This window comes from Scyliorhinus canicula, chromosome 8 (genome assembly GCF_902713615.1).
Source record: "Scyliorhinus canicula chromosome 8, sScyCan1.1, whole genome shotgun sequence".
Lineage (NCBI taxonomy): Eukaryota > Metazoa > Chordata > Chondrichthyes > Carcharhiniformes > Scyliorhinidae > Scyliorhinus > Scyliorhinus canicula.
Genome location: NC_052153.1, coordinates 151,895,428 through 151,920,629, shown reverse-complemented (window position 1 = coordinate 151,920,629; position 25,202 = coordinate 151,895,428).

Here is a 25,202-nt window from a genome sequence, read left to right as displayed (position 1 = left end):
AAAAAATCACCTATTTGGCACTGACAGGGGACATTTCTTAATGTTGGTTTAAAATATTTTGAACATTCAGGTGCGACCTGCCCTCAAGGTCAACGGCCTAAATTTTCAGGATGGTGTGTGCTTGCGCTTGCTGGAAAGTTGGCGGGAAATGCATCCCGACTGACTCAGGCAATTTCACACCTTTCACACTCAATTGAGCATTGATTGGCAGCGGGTGGAATTTCCTCCCGCACTTGGATGGAAGTCCCACCACGGAAAGCTGGTCGCTAATCATACTCCAGCCCATCCAGGAATAGCGCTGCAGTGGCAGGAAGAGGGACTGCAGTACCGTGCCTGAGACTAAGTTCCAGGTCCACAGTTCTGGCAAGAACCAGGGGTTTCAGGGAGGGGAGGAATGCCCTGGGGTGCCACGAGAAGGGCGATCTCACTGTTGGAGGTTAGATAAGGGGGGAACGAGGGCTGGAATTCTCTGATCCCTGAGGGGAGGATGCGCCCCCCCCCCCCCTCCCCCCTCCCACTGTCTGAAGGGGCCTTCTGCTTATGGCACACCCTGCCTGAGATTGAGGGTGAGAATTGTTTTGGTTCCTACCCTCAGTCATCAGGCACCCGCGGGCTTGGGTGGGCAAAGACCCTTAGGTGGCCAGGTCGGGACGGGTGGGGTCTCAGAGGGGATCCCTTTCATTCTATTTTAAACTGCCCCCAAGGAGTATAAAATTCTGGCCAACGTGTTGACAGTAGGAGTTTATAGTATGAGATGGATGCTTTCATTGCTCCCTGACTTTTAGGGAGAGCATTATGCTAGAAGCCAAAGTGCCTTTCATACTGGTGACTTGAGGTCATCTGAATATGAATGAATTCTTCTGCTTACCTGAAGACGGAATTGGTGATCTGGCCTCCGTCAACTCTGCAAGCTCTAAGATTTAGCCACCCGAAGAAGCCAGGCTTCAGTGTCACTAATGTTAGGGTGCACAGCTGGCAATATACCTTTGGTCTGATGATACCGCAAAACCGTCCATGGATACCAGCCACAGACCAGCAGCCACATTATAATTAGAGTCTAAGTGTGGTCCATGGACATACTGCTGACCTGATTTGGAGTATCACCAATTTCTCCCTGATAGGTTGCAATTGCTTTCCATGCATTCTAAAATAAGTATAATAGTCCCTTAAGGTTGTGGAGTGGTTCTACCCACTTCCCTTTATAGTTCTAACAATATTACAGATACCTCATAAACTTTTCATAGTTGTGATGCAGCTTATTGTATACAGAAGAGATTTAAGACTGCAGACAGTGATCATTGCTCTGCCTAATATAATTGAGCCATTGTATTTCCTACACATATACTTCATACAATATATTTCTGTAGAATTTTTTTGTGTTCCATGGTTCACTGACAACACTCTTGAAAGGTTAGCCTATGATTTAATTGCGAGTAGATTGAACAGTGTATTGAAAATATTAATTACAAATATCAAAGTAAAATTATCTCAATCAGTTCAGCAGCTGGTATACGTTTGAAATCAAGTTTGTTGTTCTTCAACAATGTAATTGCAAAAGGTTCACATTATAAGGCCTGACAATTTAAGATGAACTTTTCTTGCCTGACAAAAGCAAATACAAAAATATGTAACGTATTTTTCACTCACATCAAGTGTTTTGCTTGAAATATGTTTCATTTTGTCATCACAACTCTGTGTTTGGGTGCAAAACGTGATTAATATTCTTGGAAGAATTGTTTTTTAAGAATACAGAGCTTGCCAAAGCAAACAACTTAAATGAAAGTGTGGAGAAGAGGGCTGAAAGCTTGCTGGAATAGATCCGTTTGTGAGTTCACTGAAGGGTGAATTAACGGGACAGAGAAAAAGAAGGAAGCTGCACCATACATTCCACAAACACAGTGCACAGATTGATGGGACATTTGTGCCCTAAAATTGGATGAATGTCAGACTCTGAAAATGTTCTTCATTTACCTCAGCGGTCAAATTGGTTGCAATCAATGCAAAATCATACTGCGCCACCTCACCTTTATTGACCCCATTTGTGTCAATCAACAATTTATCCAAACAAAATAATGTTAATCTAGTTACTCTTATGTAACAGTGAAGCATTTAGTAATTAAAATTAAGTAATATAAACTAATTAACATTGGAGCAGTTTTTTTCCTCAGGAAGATTTGACTGAAAGTTCATTTGAATTCAATAGCTCAGTTGAGCCGATCGAAATATCACCAGTGTCTACCAGCAAGGCTCTGCTATTCATTCTTTATTTGAATGTGCTCTCAGGATGTGGATAATTGATTTATTGGTCAACACTAGGCCTCGATGATCGGTTGGGGACCAATGGGCGACGTAGGAGAACAGCCCCAGACATCGTTTTAGGGCCTTGAGGCTGTGGGGAGGGGGGAGTTCTGTGAGGGGGTGCATACGGTCAGGGTCGGGCCCTCGGACTCCATTCTCTACGACATAGCCGAGGATGGCTGGTCGTGTAGTACGGAAGACGCATTTTTCTTTGTTGTATGTGAGGTTGAGGGATTGGGTGGCCTGGAGGAACCTCCGGAGGTTGGCGTAGATGGTTGCAGATGGTCACCTTGTCCAAGTACGGGTATGTAGCCCGCAAACCGTACTGGTCCACCATTCGGTCCATCGTTCTCTGAAAGGCCAAGACTCGGTTTGTGACGCCGAAGGGGACTCTGAGGAAGTGGAAGAGCCGGCGGGCTGCCTCAAAAGCAGTGTAGTGGCGCTCTTTCGGGCGGATTGGGAGCTGGTGGTAGGCCGACTTCAGATCGACCGTCGAGAACACACGGTACTGTGTGATCTGGATGACCATCTCCGCTATGCGGGGGAGGGGGTATGCATCGAGTTGCGTGAATTGGTTAATTGTCTGGCTGTAGTCCACAACCATCCAATTCTTTTCCCCGGTCCGGACGACCACCACCTGCGCTCTCCAGGGGCTGTTGCTGGCCTCGATGATCCCTTCACTCAACAGTTGCTGGACCTCTGACTTGGCAGGGGCTGGTTTAGCTCACTCGGCTAAATCGCTGACTTTTAAGGCAGACCAAGCAGGCCAGCAGCACGGTTCGATTCCCGTACCAGCCTCCCCGGACAGGCGCTGGAATGTGGCGACTAGGGGCTTTTCACAGTAACTTCATTGAAGCCTACTCGTGACAATAAGCGATTTTCATTTTCATTGATAAACGTCATGTCAAGCGAATTGTACCGCCTGCTCCTGGTGGCGATGGGCTTACAGTCAGGGGTGAGATTCGCAAAGAGTGAAAGGGGGGAGACCTTGAGGGTCGCGAGGCTGCACACCGTGAGGGGGGGGCAAGGGTTTGCCAAACTACAGGGTCAGGCTTCGGTGGTTACATTGAAAGTCCAATCCAAGCAGGAGGGGGGGCGCAGAGATGGGGGAGGATGTAGAGCTTGAAACGAGCGTACTCTGCACCCTGCATCGTGAGATTGGCAATACAGTACCCCCGGATCTGAACCGAATGAGACCCGGAGGCAAGGTAGATTGTTTGGGAGGCTGGGTAGGTGTGGAGGGAGCAGCGCCTTACTGTGTCGGGGTGGACAAAGCTCTCCGTGCTCCCGGAGTCGAAAAGCCTGGGGGTCTCGACGACCATCATGGAGTTCTTCAGCTGCTTTGGCTGCGACTGGTCGAGAGTGACTGTGCCCAGCTGCGGGTAGTCTGTGTGGTCAGTGGAGTCACAAGATGGCGGCCCCCATGAGTCGCACGTGTCGAGCTGGGGTGAAGTTGGCGACCAAGATGGCCGCCCCATCAGTCGCACATGTTGGTCGGTGCCGGGGCCGGCAGCCAAGGTGGTCGGGCCTGGTGTGTTTTCGATTTCTGGACCTTAGGCCGGCCCAGACAGACTCTAACGAAGTGCCCCTTTTTCCTACAATCGCTACACGTTGCTGTGCAGGCTGGGCAGTGCTGCCGCGGGTGTTGACCCTGGCCGCAGAAGTAGCACTGCGGCTCCCCGGGCTGGGCTGGCAGACGCGCGGCACAGGCCTGCGACGTAGTTGGGTCCGACGGGGGCGGCGACGAGGGTGTCCACGAGGGGTTCGCTCGGCCCGTGGGGAACGCGCTGAGGTTGTGGTAGACCACCTCTAGCAAAGTCGTTAGCTTTACTGTGTCTCACAGGTCAGAGGTCCTGTTTTCCAGCAGGCGCTGCCTGATATAATTCGAGTGAAGCCCCGCCATGTAGGTGTTCCGGATCTGTGAGTTCATGTTTTCCTCCGCCGTCATATCTCGATAGCTGCAGTTCCTCACGAGTAGGGTCAGGGTTTCGAGATACTCGTCCAGCAATTCTCCGGCGCGTTGACGGCGAGTAGTGAGGAGGTGTCTGGCGAACAACCCATTTACTGGCTTCACGAAGTGTGCCTTGAGAGTTGCAACCGCTGCCTCATACATGGCCGCTATCTCGATCATCACTGAGATTTGGTGGCTCACCCGAGCTTGGAGGAGTCGCAGCTTGTGAGTCTCTGAGGAAGGTGTTGTGGAGGAGTCGAGGCAGGCCTCGAAGCATCGGAGCCAATGTTTGAATATTTCCTTGGCTTTGCATGCGCGGGCATCGAGTTTGAGCCTGTTTGGCTTCAGAGCGGCTTCCATAGTGCTGTCTATGACTAATAAATTGATATACCTTCAATTCACAGTGAGGCAGAGAGAGCGAGTGAACAGTAGGCTTTATTAGTCATGAACTTGCCTAGCCAGAGTCAGTAGTACAGATGAATGCCGCGCACAAGAGGCCGGCCTATATATGGCCCCGGTGTGGGTGGAGCCAGAGGCGGAGCCGTAGTGGAGTTACAGTACAGTACCTGGAAACATTTCATATCACCACTTCCAGGTCATAGGTCACAGGTTACGGTACCGTGCATGCATTATGGTGAATACATTCACCACACTATCAAACCTGTAACCACCACCACCTAGAAGGATAAGGGCAGCAGGTAAATGGGAACACCATCACCTCCAAGCCATACACTACTCTGACTTGAAACCATATTGCCTCCTTCACTGTTGCTGGGTCCGAACCATGGAGCTCCCTTCCCAACAGGACTGTGGATGTGCCTACATGAAATGGACTGTAGCAGTTCAAGATGGTGGCTCGCCATCTCTTAAAAAAAATTTACAACATAATTTTCCCTGAACAAATCTCTGCTGGATTTCCATAAGCAATCCACATTTGTCTAAGTGACAGTAAAATTTGTCCTGGATTATCATTTCTAACAGATTTCCCACCACTAAGGTTAGGTTGGCTGGTTTGTAGCGGTTTGATTTATCTTTGCGCCCTTTTTTGGAAAATCCTGCAACATTTGTAATTCTCCAGCCCTCTGCCATAACTCCTGTATCAAAGGAGGGTTGAAAGATTATGGCCATGCCTCTGCAATTTCCACTTTTACTTCATGCAGTATTCTCAGGTACATCCTTTGAATGATCCAGTCCTACGGACTAATCAATGTTAAATATAGCCAGCCTTTCTTGTACACCTCTTCAATGTTTTTGCCCATCCAGTCTATCAACTGCCTCCCCTTTCTCCAAGAAGGAGGTGGTGGCTGTCCTTGTCTTTCATCTGCTGGAGTCCATGAGGTGATGGTGTCGCAACAATAATGCTAGCCGGAAATTCCAAGATTCTGAACTAGTTATAATGAAGCAATAGCAATGTACATCTACGTCACAATGCATGTGACTTGGAGGGGAACTAGGAAATAAAAACATAGAATATAGGAGCAGGAGGAGGCCATTTGGCCCTTCGAGTCCGCTCCGCCATTCATTATGATCATGGCTTATCATCAAGTTTAATACCTTGATCCCGCCTTCCCCTATATCCCTTGATCACTTTAGCCCCAAGAGCCATATTTAATTCCTTCTTAGAATTACACTATGTTTTGGCCTCAACTACTTTCTATGGTAGCAAATTCCACAGATTCACCACTCTCTGGGTGAAGCAATTTTTCCTCACCTCAGTTCTAACAGGTTTACTCCTTATCCACAAACTATGACCCCTAGTTCTGGACTCCCCCATTATAGGGAACATTTTTTCTGAATCTACCCTGCCTAATCCTGTTAGAATTTTGTACATTTCTATGAGATTCTGTCTCATTCTTTTAAACTCCAATGAATATAATCCTAACTGACTTAGTCTCTCCTCAAATGACAATCCCACCATCCCAGGAATTAGCCTGGTAAACTTTTGCTGCACTACCTCCTTACTAAAAACATCCTTCCTTAGATAAGGGCACCAAAACTGCACACAATACTCCAGGTGTGGCCTCTCCATTGCCCTATGCAAACATCTCTATTACTATACTCAAACGCTATGAAGGCCTATATACCATGCCTTCTTTACTGCCTGCTGCACCTGCGCGCTCACTATCAGCGCCTGATGCATGAGGGCACCAAGGTCTCACTGAGTATCCACCTCTTTCAATTTACACCCATTCGAATAATAATCTGCCTTCCTATTTTTGCTGCCAAAGCGGATAACCTCACATTTATCCACCTTATACTGCACCTGCCATACATGTGTCCACTCACTCAGCCAGTCCAAATACCGCTGAAGTCTCTGCACCCTCCTCATAGCTCACCCTCCCACCCAACTTTGTATCATCTGCAAATTTGGAGATAATCCATTTAGTTCCCTCATCCAAATCATTAGTATGTAATGTGAACAGTTGGGGTCCTTGCACAGATCCCTCCAGTACCCCAGTAGTTACAGCCTGCCAATCAGAAAAAGACCCATTTATTCCAACCTTTTGCTTCCTGGTTGCTAACCAGCTTTCTATCCATCTCAAAACACTACCCGTAATCCCACGCGCTTTAACTTTACATAGTAATTTGTTGTGTCGAAAGCCTTCTGAAAGTCGAAGTAAACCACATCCATTGGTTCTCCCTGGTCAACTCTACTTGTTACATCATTAAAGAATTCTAATAGATTTGTCAAGCATGATTTTCCTTTTGTAAATCCGTGCTGACTTTGTCTGATTCTACCATTGCTTTCCAAATGTTGTGCTATAAAATCCTTGATAATGGACTCCGCCAACTTCCCTACTACTGACGTTAGGCTCACTGGTCTATAGCTCCCTGATTTTTCTCTACCTCCCTTTTTGAATAGTAGGGTTACATTCGGCACCCTGCAATCTGTGGGAACCATTCCAGAATCCAAAGAATTTTGGAAAATGACCGCTAATGGATCTACTATTTCTAGGGCAATTCGTTCCGTACTCCGGGATGAAAATGATCAGACCCTGGAGATTTACCCACCTTCAATCCCATTAATTTCCCCAAAATAATTTCTTTACCAATATTACTTTCCTTCAGTTCCTCACTAAAAATTGTGATTCTCATAGCTTCCAGTACATTATTCATGTCTTTCTTTGGGAAGTCAGATGCAAAGTAAGAATTTAGAACTTTGTACAAAATGATTATACTTGTATCGTCACTAGTCTCATTTTTGGTGGTAAAGGATTGCCTCATCCTTTACTCAAAATAATTATCACACCAAGCTTGTTTCTCCAGGGTTACTACCTCTCTGCTCTGCATTGCCCATTCACATCCCATTACCATCCTTTCAAAGCCCACTAGTCTGCATTCAACTGCTTGCTGCTTGGTACTGTTCATTTCCCGGTTATATCTGCACAGCGTACCAATAGATATACATCCCAGTATTGACAGAAACCCTGACTTATGGGTGGTGAATCTTTCTGTTCATTGAAATCTCTTCACCAGGCCAAACATTAGAAGTCCCGAATTCTCTGTTGAGTACTCCTTCTTAATTCACCCATATCTTTGGTGTCTTCAACCTCTTTGCTGAATTTAAATTTAACGTCACATCAATTTCTTGCACACAGTAACTCGGCTTCACATTCTACCGCATTCAATAAGATCAAGACTGACCTCAACTCCACCTATTTTTAAAACTTAGAGTACCCAATTCATTTTTTTCCATTAAAGGGGCAATTTAGCATGGCCAATCCACCTAATCTTCTTAAAAGCAAATTATTGCAATGCTGGAATCTGAAACCAAAGAGAAAATGCTGGAAAATCTCAGCAGGTCTGGCAGCATCTGTAGGGAGAGAAAATCTGCAAATCCTTTTGGGTTGTGGGGGCGGAACCCATGCAAACATGGGGAGAATGTGCAAACTCCACACAGACAGTGATCCAGAGCCGGGATCAAAACTGGGACCTCGGCACCATGAGGCAGCAGTGCTAACCACTGCGCCACTGTGCTGTCCCAACTCCACCTTTTTGTCTGCTCCCATGGCTTTCACTCTCTTGTCTATCAAAAATCTGTCGAATCCAACCTTGAATAAATTCAATGGCCCAAACCGGCACTGCTTTCTGGGAAAGAGACAAGAATTAAGAATCCTCTGAGAGGAAAAGAAAATCTCATCTCTGTTTTATTTTAAATAAAAACAGCAAGTATTAGAAAACTCATCAGGTCTGGCAGCATCCGCAGAAATAGAAGCGGAGATAACATTTGGAGTCCTCTTATTTTTAAACCGTGTTTCTCATGTTTAGTCTCTTCCACCCGAGGAAACATCTGTCAGGCATCCCCTCTACCAAATCCCTTCAAGATCTTTTATGTTTCAGTAAGATCACCTCCCATTTTTCTAAACTCCAATGGGTACAGATTCAACCTGTTCAAACTTTCTTCATAATGAATTTGTGATGTATTTTGTAGTATCAGAGCTTGTAGTTTTTTGGGAATGACACTAATTGAAAGGGGAAACTGAGAAAGAGAAACTGAGGAAGGAAATTGACTGACCCAGTTTCTGAGACAACTAAGACTGAAATTAAGGGCAGCACGGTAGCGCAGTGGTCAGCACAGTTGCTTCACAGCTCCAGGGTCCCAGGTTTGATTCCTGGCTTGGGTCACTGCCTGTGCGGCGTCTGCATGTTCTCCCTGTGTCTGCGTGGGTTACCTCCGGGTGCTCTGGTTTCCTCCCACAGTCCAAAGATGTGCAGGTTAGGTGGATTGGCCATGATAAATTTCCCTTTGTGTCCAAAAAAGGTTGGGTGGGGTTCCTGGGTTACGGGGATAGGGTGGAGGCATGGGCTTGAGTGGGGTGCTCTTACCAGGGACTGGTGCAGACTCGATGGGCCAAATGGCCTCCTTCTGCACTGTAAATTCTGTGATTCTATGAAACCAAAAATTCTGGGGATGCTGAAAACCTAATGGAGAGTCATATTCAACTTGAAACAATAATTTAGGGGTGGACAATGAACGTTGGCCTAGCCAACGACACCCACATCACATCAAAAAAAAAAATTTAAATCAGTTTCTGCTGCCTGACTTGCTGAGTATTTCCAGCACTTTCTGATTTTATATAAAATATCTAGGGAGATTGGAACTGGCTGAAACAATTTAAAAAAGGGTGTATTGCTCAATTGATGATGATCACAGGTTGAATAAGACAGAGGCTAGATCCAAAAGCTAAGAATAGACAAAGATACAGTTGGCTGCAGCTGTTTTCTGTTACTTGGAGAAAGCATTGGTGGATCCAGACCCTCATAATAATAATCTTTTATTGTCACAAGTATGAAGCTACTGTGAAAAGCCCCTAGTCGCCACATTCTGGCGCCTGTTCGGGTAAGCTGGTACGGGAATGAAACCCTCGCTTGTTCTGCATTACAAACCAGCTGTCTATCCCACTGAGCTAAACCACCCCATGAAGCAGAGTTTAGGAGACTCTGCAGGCCTGTGCCAGTTTTGATAAAGGCCATGCCCATGGATCGTGTTGGTTGTGCGCTGCTGTTGGCTGGGGTCAGGCTGAATCCCAGCCCAGGAAAGGCAAAAATACTTTGTGAGGAAGACCGAGTTCTGAAGGACCTTATGACAGAAATTGATTACACATGCGCTGAATGGACAGCAGAACCAATTTGTAAGATCTGTTTTAGTTGTATCTGCCATTGAATTTGTGATTCATGGTTTAGAATTTACCTAAATTTGTTAATTCGTGTCTAACTAAAGTCGCTTCTGAGTTTTAAAGTATAGCTGGGCGCCCAAGATAGTAATTAGTGTTTGATTTGTTTGACTCTTCTATAAATATTCTGTTTGTTTTCTTCTGTGGCACCTTGTAGCTCTGTTCCTTCAGTAAATAACCGGCAATTTTGAACTTATTTTAAACAAAGTTAGTGGATCTTGACCAAGTTCGCAACACCTTCCATCTGGTGCTCTTTCGGGCTTCTTCTCCAGTCTCCTGGCTCTCTAGATCACTTCCTAGCTCTATGCCCCTCAAAATATATCACTTCAGCCAAACTTTTGGATAAGTTTACCTGCCAAGTGCATCCTGCATCATGGAGCATCTTGGAAATGTTCTCCCCATTAAAGGTTCTATATAATAGAATTGCAGTTATTCAAGTTCCATTTTTCCAGGTTGTTTTTTGTTCACTTGTTTTTTGCCTTCCTTTATTGTTTTATTTTCGAAATGTAAGTATTATTTGGGTGTGAGGTTCAGTGTGAACTCGCTCAGTCACGCAAAGGGCCGACGTGTTGTGAAAAGTCATGCCCAAGATTACAGGGCTGACGGTAACACTGGGGCTCTGCTCTGGAGCTCAGCACCATCTGTAGGAAGTTGGTTCCGTGTCTTTGTTTCTGGAAGATTGTGGCTATTGACAAAAGGCGAAAAACCTCCGCCGGCCGCCTGCCATGCGAACAAGCAGCGTTTCGGAAAAGAAGCAGAAACGAAGTATCTTCACTCCTTGGCGGGATAAGACTGAAGCTCATGTCTGGTTAAGGTTAATCACCATAAAACCCAGCACAATCCCCGAGTGCATAAAAAGCACGGGTCCAAAGCAAATGCAGCTTTTATCAAGTAACCCGATTCTTTTATGTGTGGTATTGAGCACAGGCCACTCAAGAGATGAATGAATGCAGGCAAAGGAACCACTATTTGCCTTTTAGTGCTCCTTACCAGGCACAGCTGACAAGTCCCAATATTAGGCAAGTAAATAATCCAGTTAATCTTTAATGTGTAAACCTTTCGTTTGATGTCACCCACACCTGCAATGTTCCCCTACCACTACCTACAGCGGACTGGGATGACTTTTATTGCCGCCAGTGGAAAAGGGCAACTGCCTCCTTTAAAACTGCCACAACCAGTTACTGCACTTCGCGTGACTTTGTAAACTTTAAAAGCTCCACTTACTGCATCAAAATCGAAAGGGAAACATGACGGATTCTGCGTCCGAATCGCCCTTCTGCGGTTGTGTGGACGGCATGTAACCTTTGTGACGCAAAACCCCAGCCCTACTCCCGGAAATTAATATGATCTGATCAAAATTATTGGCATATCACCCCCCCCCCCCCCCAACCACCTCCCCAAAAAACTCACATTTAGTGACTTGTTTCTCCTTTAACTCTGATTGTATCTACTCCACACAGCAGCAGGAAGGTTTCTGAAATTCCGTTGTCACTACATAGGGATGGAAGGTTTTCTTTACACGATCAAGAAGACATTTCATGTCCAAATATTGTCAAACACTTTATAATTTTTCACACAGCCAGGGATTTCTGTACCTCATTGTTACACAGTTGCTCCGTTTTGCATTTCCGCTGCATGGTCAAAATAGAATTAAATAAGTGCGTTGTCTCAAAAACGAACAATTCGAACTGTTTATTTATTTACCCAATCACAATCGAGATCTGAAACACACTTGTAGGTATTATTGAGGGAAATGGCCCAGGAACGTCTTTGAAATGCGATGAAAGTTGTGTCTGCATGGTGCCCAACCTACTTCAGAACAATGGAAAGTCTCGCGGTTCTCTATATCTGCCAGCCATATAGATTCCTAACCTGCCTATCCATTTCCACTAACATTTATACTCGAACTGAAACTTTTAAAGCCCCTTATTAGGTTTTGTTCTGCTCCTCCAAGGGAAATTCCTTTGGGTACAATTTTTCTCACATGTGGCGATTTAGCGTCAGCTGAAATAAAAGGTCACTTTGATGGTTCAGATCATTAATAAGGAGGCAAAAAAAAAAATCCTTCCTGACGGGTGAGTTCACAGGTCTCATAATTGCAGAATGATGGAATATCTCCCCGCAGACCAGAGAAGGACATTTGAAAGCCAAGTTGGTAATTAAGAAAAACAATATTTAAAAAAATACTCAGAACAACCTTTACAGATGAAAGGGAGTTTTTTTTTAAAAAGGCAGATGTAAACTAGGGGAGTGAACTCTGAAGAATAACCGCATTGTACTTCACGACTTTGGACTCGAAAGTTTGGATAGGAGATCAGGAATGAAGGGTCACCGGGAAGGATTTGCCGTGTTTGTAAATTGATTCAGCAATAGCTTCACCGATATAACCCTCCTTTTAAAGGCTTTGGATAGGGTGGTCCTTTTCGACAATTATTTTTAAAAGTTCTGTAATCAGCTATCGCCTCTCCAGTTTCCTCTCCTGAGCATTCCTGGCAGTATTGTCACTGCATTCACAAAGCCGACACCAAACCATCGCAGCGAATCTTCTTCGCTGGGAAAGTCAACGTTTGAAATTAAATAATCCAAAGAAATGAAAAGCCAAATCTGTGCTGGCGTTATGAGCATTTTAATTAGTCTTTTAATTAAAATATTTGAACAGCACATGAGAATAGAGAAGATTCATGAAACAGAAAGGGACAGATAAACGGCAAGGGCCAAATCCAATGGTTTACTTTGTAGTGCATGAAAGTGGAACTTGTTCACACATAAACGCCGATATATTATATATACAGGTTTACTGAATACAGATACTCACAAACACAAGCAGAAAGACAACACTGAACCTCGAATGAACCAGAGTAGAACTTTTAAATATAACATTATTCTATTTAATATATATCGGATACAATTATTGATGATACTGTAAATATAGCGTCTTCGAATACCAATGGCACTGTAATGCAAATTCGTTTTAATAACACTGCCGCTAAATATAGAGTGGGGTTTGTGCCTAGCCTGTTGTTTTTGTTTCTTAGTTGTGGTATAATATTGTTTACGCTATATGAATGTAGATCAAGCATTCACCAAAAAAAACCACACAGCTCTGGGTGTATCTAGGGGAAACGCATGTTAGTTAATTTCGCGTGGATCTATTTGTCTATATCATAATAAATAAGGTAGGCTCTGCGGGGTGATAGCAAATATTCGACTTGTGTCATTTTCCTTTACACCGTCAATGAGTTCCCAAAGAAAAGGGGCAACTTTACTTGAATTCTTCAGTCAAATCCTCTCTTCCTTTTCTGAGCACTCTACCAGGTCAACAAACCCACAGATGTGGGATGTCGTGTCTGAGAATGGTATTTTTTTTTATAAATTTAGATTACCCAATTATTTTTTCCAATTAAGGGGCAATTTAGCGTGGCCAATCCACCTACTCTGCACATTTTTGGGTTGTGGGGGCGAAACCCACACAAACACGGGGAGAATGTGCAAACTCCACACGGACAGTGACCCAGAGCCGGGATCGAACCTGGGACCTCAGCGCCGTGAGGTGGTTGTGCTAACCACTAGGCCACCGTGCTGCCCTTGAGAATGGTATTTTGATTTATTTTAACAAAACAAGTAAGCCACAAATATATTTCCCAGATTGATTAACGGCTACAGTTTTTTTTTGTAAACTCGGGTCTTCTGACTGAATACTAGTTACCAGTTATTTGGGTTTTTTCTGAATAATTTGTAACTCTGTAGAAAGTCAATCTAATTGGTCAAATCTCATTTCCAGCCGTTCTGATAAAAACTAAGTTATGAGTAGGGCCATTTCACCCTGACGTTCACATATATACACACATACACCCTCGCCCATGACACTTCTAAAAATACAGGCACACAGAGTTGTACAGTATAACACTCCAGACTTAGTGATACACCCCACCCTACACACACACACACAAAGTAATATAACCCTTCACACACCCAGACTCGGTGACATACCCCCCATCCCTGTACGAAGTCTGACAACACCAGGTTAAATTCCAACAGGTTTGTTTGGAATCACTAGCTTTCGGAGTGCAGCTCCTTCATCAGCTCCAAAAACTAGTGATTTAAGGAAAACCTGTTGGACTTTAACTTGGTGTTGTAAGATTTCTTACTGTGCCCACCCTAGTCCAACGGCAGAATCTTCACATCATGGATAGCGCCCCACACACAAACACACACACAGATTGGTCTAACTATCGCTCCACGCAAAAAACTTACTCGCCCCCAGTCACAGCCGATGGTGTACTTTTTTGCAGTTTGGTCGCTGTGGCCATCCAGGAAACACTGCAGCCAATATGGACTGAGAGGTAAGTACTGGCCAGAGCAGTAGGGATTACTTTCCTGCTCTTCTTCAGGATTGTGCCTTGGGATCTTTCACATCAGAAGGCAAATGGTGCCTTGGTTAAATTTCTCATCTGAATGGCAGCATCTCTGCTGTGCAAAACTCCCTCATTGCTCAACTGAAGGGGTTGTCTTGATTTTAGCCTTGAAGTTTTGAGAGTGGGGCTTGAAATTTGGACCTTGTGACTCAGAAGCAAGAATTCAACTGACTGGGCCACAGTTAGCACAACCCATAAGGACAAGTGTAGCATAGTGGTAATGTTACTGGACTAGTAATCCAGAGGTCTAAATTGATGCTGTGGAGATATGAGTTCTAATCCAACATGACATCAGGGAGAATTTGTGTTCCAGTAATTAATTCAGTCTGGAATGGAATGTCTAGTTTCAACAACAGCGAGCATGAAACTTGGATTGTTGCCAAAAAACCATTTGATTCACTCATGTCCTTTCATGAAGGAAATCAACAGAACTACATGTGCCTTCAGACCCATTTTCCTCCAAAATACCCCAGCAAAAATCTCAGTTATATCAGACTACCACAGGAATGTTTATCAAAAATAAAACTGCAAGAAGCACTTGGCACTGGATATGACAAAGTGATAGCAAGATTAGTGAACTCTGTAAAGTCCTCTTAACTAATATCTGGGGACTTGTGCCAATATTCAGACAGCTATCCCATAAAGCACTCGAGGAACACCAAATCAAAATGCTGCACGTGCCTATTTGTGAGGGCAGTTCAGACGCTAGAAAAGTAAATTGTGTTTTTCTCTCCAGGAATGTTGTCAGATCTACTGAGTGTATCCAGAATTTTCTGATTTCATTCCATCAAGCATCTGCCTGACATAGTTCTGCACACATAATCACACGTCCAGACAATTCCCCAGATTCCTCCATCGCCATCCTTGGGTATGCCCTGTCTCTTCAGCAGGGAAGACCAACAACCAGTAGTGGCACAGTGATAAATAGCCAGGAGGAAGTGACCTTACAAGTCCTCAACATTGACTTTGGACACCGTGAAGTGACATGGCTACAGGTTATACTTGAGTAAGGAAAAGTTCTGCTAATTACTACCTACCATCCTTCTTCAACTGATGAATCAGTACTTCTCCATGTTGAACACCACTTGGAAGAGCTGTTTGGTAGATATTGTAAAAAATGTACTCTGTGTGGGGAACTTAAATGCCCCAAGAGTTACTTGTTGTCACCATTACTGACCCACTTGGCTGAGTCCTATGCATGTAGCTGTCAGACTGGGCCTACAACATGTAGTAGAGATCCTAAACACGGGAAAAGCCAACTTGATCTCATCTTCACCAATCTACCTTTCATAGATACATTTGCCCATGACAGTATTGGTTGGAGCAGTCACCACATAGTCCTTGAGGAGCCATTGCCCCAATTTCACATCAAGGGCATCCTCCATTGTGTTCTATGGCACTACCACTGCGCAAAATGGGATAGATTCAGTACAGATCTAGCAGCTTAAATCTGGACACTCTTGAGGTAATGTGGATCATGAGCAGCAGCCGCAAAATTTTATTCTACCATAATCTGAAACCTCATGGCTCAAAATAGCCTTTTCCCTACCATTGCCATCAAGCCAAGTAATCAACCCTTTTTTTAATGAGGAATCCACTCGAGAATGCCAAAAGCAAAACCAAGTTACATTCATGAAACTGATGTGTCAATCTGGTGAAGCTACAACACAGGATGCCAATCATGGAAATCTGCAGAAGCAGCATTCTCGAGATAAAGCTGAGTGATCCCATGACCAATGGAATGTATAAGGCTCTGTAGTCCTCCCGCATCCACTTATCCATCGTAGTGATCAATTCAACAACTAATGCGAGGACGAGGCTCCACAAATATTCCCATCCTTCATGTACATTAAGTAAAAGGTAAAGTTGCCGGAGTCCCAGATCACCATAGGCTGCTTTCCCCTTTGAGGGAGAGAGCTGACTGGTGGTGATTTAACCTGCAGATCACCACACCTCAGCCAAGGGGCAAGGTTGAAAAGGTGAGGCCTTCATGGTGAGGAAATGATAAGGAAACCAAGCATATCAGTGCAAAAGATCAGGCTGAATGTTTGCAACAATCTTCAGCCAGAGGGGCAGCCTGGATGATGCATCTGTGTTTCATCCTGAGGTCACAGCATCATAGATGCCATGCTTCAGCTGAATGGTTCACTCCACATGATTGTAAGAAATGGCAGAATGCAGTGGATGCAACAACATTTCTGGGTATTTGTATGTCCTGCCCCCAGAATCCAATTAGAACACTATCAGCCTGCTCTCAATCTTTGATAAATATATAGAAAATGTCAATGATAATGCTACCAAATGGTATTTACTCACCAGTAACCTGTGCACCACTGTTCAGTTTGAGCTCCATCGGTACCACCCAGCTCCAGATTCTCATTATAACATTGGTCTAAACACTGACAAAAGAATTAAATTCCAGACATGTGGCCATAGTGACTGCCCTTGAGACAAATGCTTTGACCAAGTGTTGCTGAATGGATCCTAAGTAAAATTGAAGTCAATGAGAATTTGGGGAAGCTCACTGCCTGGAGGCATATGTAGCTCAATGGAAGATGGTTGTGGTTGTTGAGGCATACCATTGCAGCCCCAGAACTTTGGTACAGGAGTTTTTAAGTGCAATTTCCTAGGCCCAGTCATCTTCAGCTACAATAACCTTCCTACCATTATAAATTAGACATCAGAGTTGTTCACTGATGAGTACAGTGTATTAATCACATTTGTGATTGGTCAAATAAGTGATATGATACAGTAGAGCAGCTCACCAAGCCTTCTTCAATAGCGTTTTCCAAACCCATTATCTCGGCCGCTTGGAGAACAAAGGCATGGTAACATCACCTGCAAGTTGCCCTTCATGCCACACACCATTCTGACTTGGAAACATCTCACTGTTCCTTCACTGTCGCTGTGCCAAAATCCAGGAATCCTACATAAGTAAATCATTAACCATTTCATGTCCTGTGGAACATGAAAAATTCAGTATTTTTAGCTCCCTCCCTAACAACCTCTATGGTGTACCTATAGATCACCATCAGTCAGCTCTCCCCCTCAAAGGGGAAAGCAGCCTATGGTCAGCTGAGACTATGGCAACTTTACCTTTGCCACAAGAATCACAGCAGTTCAAGCAGCTGACATACTGCCCTTCTCAAGGGCAATTAGGGATAGGCAATAAATGTTAGCCAAGCCAATGATGTCCACATCCCATGGACGAATTAAAAAACACCCGTACACCCCTATACATACCCACTCACAAAGACATTCATATAAGCAGACTTTCACACATACATATCACACGTGTATGCTCGCACCTTGATATCATCACATGTTTGCACACATCCATACAACCAGACTTCCACACAGCCACACACACATTGACATTATTACAGGTCCATACACCAACACATAGGTACACACACATGCACACACACACACACACATAACCGCACACACAGGCACACACATGCACATAGGCACACACACACACATAAACACACACAGACACATAGGCACACACACAGGCACACACAAAGGCGCACACACAAACACCTATGCAAGCATGCTCACATGTAGGCACACACGCACATGCATACACACATAGGCACATGTACATAGGCACACCCACACATAGGCACAGCCACACACACACACACCAGACACAAACATACATACACACTTAGGCACACATATACACATAAGCCCACAAACACAGGCACATCCACATACACACACACACATAAGCCCACACACCCACATACACACTCACAAACACATAGGAACACACATACACAGGAACACACACATAGACACACACACATAGGAACACACACACATATATGCCACACACAGACACACATACACATATACACACACACACTAAGGAACACATACATAGGAACACAAACACATAGGAACACGCACACATAAACATACATATACAGGAACACACACATAGACACACACACACATAGGAACACACACACATATATGCCACACACAGACACACATACACATATACACACACACACTAAGGAACACATACATAGGAACACAAACACATAGGAACACGCACACATAAACACACATATAGGAACACACACACATAGCCACACACACATACCCACATACATATACACACATACATAGGCATTCAGACACACATACATATGCACATACACATATACACAGGCCCACACACACAGATAGGCACCACCATATACACACATACATAAGCCACCCCCCACACACACATAGGAACACATATACAGGAACACACACATAGGAAGACACACACAGGAACAAACAAAGAACAATACAGCATAGGAACAGGCCCTTCGGCCCTCCAAGCTTGCGCCAACCATGGTACCTGCCTAAATTAAAACCATCTGCACTTACGGAGTCCGGATTCTTCCATTCCCACCCTATTCATATGTTTGTCTGGATGCCCCTTAAATGCTGCTATCATGCCTGCTTCCACCACCTCCCCAGGCAGCGCGTTCCATATATTTGCCACCCTCTGTGTAGAAAGCATGCCTCACACATCTGTTCTAAACATTTCCCCACTTCCCCACACTTTAAACCTATGTCCCCTAGTACTTGACTCTCGTACCCTGGGAAAGAGCATCTGACTATCCACTCTGTAAATGTCACTCATAACCTTGTAGACCTCTATCAGGTCACCTCTCAACCTCCGTCGTTCCAATGAGAACAGACTGAGTTTATCTAACCTCTCATAGCTAATGCCCTCCATACCAGGCAACATCCTAGTAAATCACTTCTGTGCCCACTCCAAAGCATCCACATCCTTCTGGTACTGTGGCGACCAGAATTGTACACAATATTCCAAATGAGGCCTAATTAAGGTCCTGTACAGCTGCAACATGACTTGCCAATTTTTATATTCAATGCCCCGACTGATGAAGGCCAGCATGCCGTATGCCTTCTTGACCACCTTATCCACTTGCATTGTCACTGTCAGTGATCAGTGGACATACATGCCCAGATCTCTCTGCCTGTCAGTACTTGCAAGAGTTCTATCATTTATTGTAATTCCTATATGCATTGGACCTTCCAAAATGCATTACCTCACACTTATCCGGATTAAACTCATTCTGCCATTTCTCCACCCCAGACTCCAACCAGTTTACATCCTGCTGTATCCTCTGACAATCCTCTTCACTATCCACAAATCCACCAATTTTTGTGTCGTCTGCGAACTTAATAATCAGACCAGTTACATTTTCTTCCAAATCATTTATATACACCACGAACAACAAAGGCCACAGAACTGATCCCTGTGGAATGAAGCTAGTCACAGCCTTCCATTCAGAAAAACACGTTTCTACTGCTACCCTCGGTCTTCTGTGCCCAAGCCACTTCTGTGTCCAACTTGCCAGCTCTCCTCTTATCACATGTGACTTCACCTTTTGTACCAGTCTACCATGAGGTACCTTGTCAAAGGCTTATTAAAGGTACCTTACTGTATTGTTATCTACACACATACACATACATTTACACACACATAGGAACACACACACACAGGAACCACAGCTAGGAATAAACACACACACACAGAAATACACATGCACACACACACATAGGCACACACACAATGATGACTTTGCCCTTGTATACACACTGAACGATAACGGCCTCAAGCATGATACATGCGATTTCAATGCCGTCAATTTACAATTGCTGATTTATCGCTCTGCAACATTAAATTATTCACAATTTTGATCAGCTTCTGGCAGTGCATACATTCTGAGAAGTGGGATTTTTTTCATTTTATTCACATTTGATGTTCCTTAACTTAGATAGGTCCTGGGGAAATTGTGTGATTGGCGCAAATCAGACGTGAACCCGCTCAATCCAGAGGTAGCTTGATCCGTGAGATTGAAGCCGGACTCAACATCCAACGCCGTATGCTTTAACATGAACGCTTGCAGAGCCCATCTCGTCCGACAATTGCAGGCACCCGATCACCTGATCCACTCTCTAACCAACAGTATGCACCAATTTCACCAAATTCAATCTTAACAGAGCTAGGACCCAACTACACTGAAATGATGAAGAAGGTGGACCAACAATATACGCTATTATAAATATTGCAAAATGTCCACAAGACAAATAAAGGTGAACTGATTTAATTGCAGGGTTTCAAGTGAGATATGTTTTGTTTTATTTCTACTTATTGCGCTTTAAGTTCAGCAAAGGGTCAATTATTGACAAATTGACAAATGTGCAGAACAAAACATTTTTTAACTGCGCGAACAATTCACTTACAAAGTTTTGGACACAAACAATACTGGCCATGTAGTTCATCATTTATAGTTAATACTGGACATTACCGGGTGAATACTGAAGAAAATATAGTGCCCAGTTATAGTTAATACTGGACAATACAGGGTGTACACTGAAGAAAATATAGTTCCCAGTTATAGTTAACACTGGACAATATGGGCTGCACACTGAAGAAAATATAGTTCCCAGTTATAGTTAATACTGGACAATACACCCCATATTGTCCAGTATTAACTATAACTGGGAACTATATTTTCTTCAGTGCACACTTGGTATTGCCCAGTATTAACTTTAACTGGGAACTGTATGTTCTTCAGTATACACCCCATATTGTCCAGTACACATAGCTCCCACTTATAGTTAACACTGGACAATATGGACTGTACACTGAAGAAAATATAGTTCCCAGTTATAGTTAACACTGGGCAATACGTGGTATATACTGAAGAAAAGATTGTTCCCAGTTATAGTTAATACTGGACAATACGGGGTGTACACATAGTTCCCACTTATAGTTAACACTGGACAATATGGGCTGTACACTGAAGAAAATATAGTTCCCAGTTATAGTTAACACTGGGCAATACAGGGTGCATACTGAAGAAAACATAGTTCCCATTTAGAGTTAACACTGGGCAATACGGGGTGTACACTGAAGAAATTATAGTTCCCAGTTATAGTATACATTGGACAACGCCAGGTGTATACTGCAGAAAATATAGTTCCCAGTTATAGTATACATTGGACAACGCCGGGTGTATACTGCAGAAAATCTAGTTCCCAGTTATAGTTAAAACTGGACAGGACCGGGTGTATACTGAAGAAAATATAGTTCCCAGTTATAGTTAACACTGGGCAATACGTTGTGCATACTGAAGAAAATATAGTTCCTAGTTAGAGTTAATACTGGACAATATGGGGTGTACACTGAAGAACATATAGATCCTAGTTATAGTTACTACTGGACAACACCGGGTGTATACTGAAGAAAATATAGTTCCCAGTTATAGTTAACACTGGACCATACTGGGTGTATACTGAAGAACATACAGATCCCAGTTATAGTTAATACTGGACAACATGGGGTGTACTCTGAAGAATCTATAGTTCCCAGTTATCGTTAACACTGGACAATACCGGGTGCACACTGAAGAAAATATAGTTCCCAATTATAGTTAACACTGGACAACACCGAGTGTACACTGATGAACATATAGTTCCTAGTTATAGTTAACACTGGACAATAGGGGGTGTATACTGAAGAAAATGCAGTTCCCAGTTATAGTTAACACTGGACCATATCGGGTGTATACTGAAGAACATATTGTTCCCAGTTATAGTTAACACAGGATAATACCGGGTGTACATTGAAGAACATATAGTTCCCAGTTATACTTAACACTGGACAATAGCAGGTGTATACTGAAGAAAAGATAGTTCCCAGTTATAGCTAACACTCGGCAATACCGTGTGTACACTGAAGAAAAATATAGTTCCCAGTTATAATTAACAGTGGGCGATGTTGGGTGTATACTGAAGAAAAGTGCTATCAAGGCACTTATTCAGCAACATCCTGCTCACAGACGCTCAGTTTGGGTTCGACCAGGGTTACTCAGCTCCTGATCACATTACAGCCTTGGATCAAACATGGACAAAAGAGGTGAATGTCAGAAACGAGGTGAGAGTGACTTCTTTGACATCAAGGCAGCATTAGACTGAGTATGGCATCAAAGAGCCCGAGTAAAACTGGAATCAATGGAAATCAGGGGGAACACACTTTGCTGGTTGGAGTCAAGCCTGGCACAAAGGAAGATGATTGTAATGGTTGGAGGTTAATCATTTCAGTTTTAGGACATCACTGTAGCAGTTTCTCAGGGTAGTATCCTAGGCCCAACCATCTTCAGCTGCTTCATCAATGACCTTCCATCATTAGCTCAGAAGTGAGGATGTTTGCTGATGACTGCACAATGTTCAGCTCTATTTTGCACTCAGATAATGAAGCAGTCCATGTCCAAATGCAGCAACATCTGGACAATATCCAGGCTTGGACTGACAAGTGGCAAGTTACATTTGTGGCACACAAGTGCCACATAATGATCATCTCCTACAAGAGAGGATCTAATCATTGCCCCATGACATTCAATGGCATTATCATCACTGAATCCCCCACAATCAACATCCTGGGGTTACCATTGATCAGAAACTGAGCTAGCCAAATTAATACTGTGGCAACCAGGGGATGTCAAAGGCTAGGAATCCTAAGGTGAGAAACTCACCTCCTGACTCCTACCAAGCCTGCCCACCATCTACAAGGAACAAGTTAGGAGTGTAATTAAATACTTTCCACTTGCCTGGATGACTGCATCTCGAACAACAATCAAGAAGCTCGACACCATCCAGGACAAAGCAGCCCGCTTGATTGATAGCCCTCCCACAGTCAAGCCCTCCACCACTGACCAACAGTGGCAGATGTGTGTACCCACACAGGATGCACTGCAGTAACACAGAAAGAACCTTTAGGCAGCATCTTCCAAATCCATGACCATTATCGTCTTGAAGGACAAGAGCAGCAGATACCTAGGAACTCCATCACTTGCGGATTCCCCTCCAAGTCCCTCACCACTCTGACTGGAAATATATCACTGCTCTTTCACTGTGGCTGAGTCAAAATCCTGGAACTCCCCCCCCCCCCCCCCTCCCCGCTAACAGCACAGTGGGTGTGCCTACACCTCAGGGACTGCAGCGGTTCAAGAAGGCAACTCGCCACCACCTTCTGAAGGGCAGCTAGGGATGTGCATTAAATGTTGGCCTAACCAGCGACGCCCACATCCGGTAAATGAAATTGTTTTAAAGATAGTTCCCAGTTATAGCCAACACTCGGCGATACCGATGTATACTGAAGAAAGGATAGTTTCCAGTTATAGTCAACACTGGACTCAACCGACTTTTGGATCTAAGTGGACAGGAATGGAGCATGTGTAAACTCTGGCCTTAAGAATATTCCTCTATAGTTGACAATAAGTGTATTTATTAATATCATAATGCAATTTCTAGCTTCACGGTACGTCAATGTACGCAGTCGGGGTTTCAAGTCATCATATTCCCAAGCTTTGGCAGAGAGCGATCAGAGTTTCGCATATATGGGACGGTCATACTGGGATGTTGGGGATAATGGGGAAAGCGGGTGTGTATTTGATAGCGTTCTGTAGCGACACTTCCCCTGAGTTCACTGCAGCCCCCTCTAGTCAAATAACATGGGCTCAAAATCTAATCCTTGAAACGGAGAGGAATGAACATACGTACGTTAGAAAAAAAACAATTGGGAGAGGGGCGGAAACAACTTTTAACGGTAGCATGGATATGACTAAGAGGGCAACGGTGAAATGGAAATGCATGGATGAAGTGAAGGAAATAGATGAGGGAACAAAGAAAGGAGAGAGAAAAGGATTTGGTGAGGATGACCTGTGCATCAGAAACGACGGAGGGAGTTGGAGTGGAAGAAGAAGAGAGGATAAATAGAAAACGATAGAAAATGAAAAAAAAAATATGGAAACCAATGAGCCAGGAACAAGAAGAATTAAGAAAAAGTGTATGCAATAAAGACAGAGAGATATAAAGAGGAAAAGGCTGAGCAGTTTGGGGGAGGGGAGGGGAACCTTCTCCTCTAAACGTTGCGTGACGCTCCTTAACGGCCCTTGACTCATTTTTCCACTTGGCTGATCCATGGCTGAACTGTAAACTGAAAATGACATGGTCTCATTAATTTGGCAGAGACGGCAAGACGTGGTCATTTTACCCAGAAAGCCATTGCCTAATACATGAATGAACTTTGCAATACCTTAAACACAAATCTAGCTATCTGCAATTCACCGGGGCACCATACAATAATATATTATTAATATATTGATATATACAACATATATGTCATCCATTATTCATAACTGTACGCGAGACCGTATATAGAGGGATCCATGGTTGTTACCCGTTCGAATGTCTGTTTAATGTAAACGTATGTTGTTTGTTAACCTTTTTACTTAGCAGAAAGCTAAATATTCCAATTTCCGAATTCAGAATTCATACGGCCTATTTTGCAATTCCCTCCTTATCACTGTTTACTTGTGCTTGACATGTGTTGGCAAAATAGTCAAGCCGCAGATGCTTCATGTGCAAGGGAGCGATTTTAATTCAGTCATGGGAGGTTTCAGACTTGACAGTGAGGTACAATGCCCTCGAATAATAACATCAATGTATGGAGGGCAAACAATCCGAGCGCTCTCCCATTTCGGGTTCGGAACACGGGGACGAGACACGAATCCAACGGCTCATTGTTTGCACGAATAAATATTACAGATCCAAATGTACACTTTGATATTTATCTGTATCGCATAGTTTACTAAACTTACTGAAACAATGCTCCTTTTAAGGTATAAATATTATGACTGAAAATACCGAAAGTTGATGTTAACAGTTTTAAAACATCTATTCTTTGTCTCCATATTCAGGGCGTTTGGTATTAAATAAATAAAAGACCAAATGGTACAAAAGGCGCCATTTTAGAGTTCT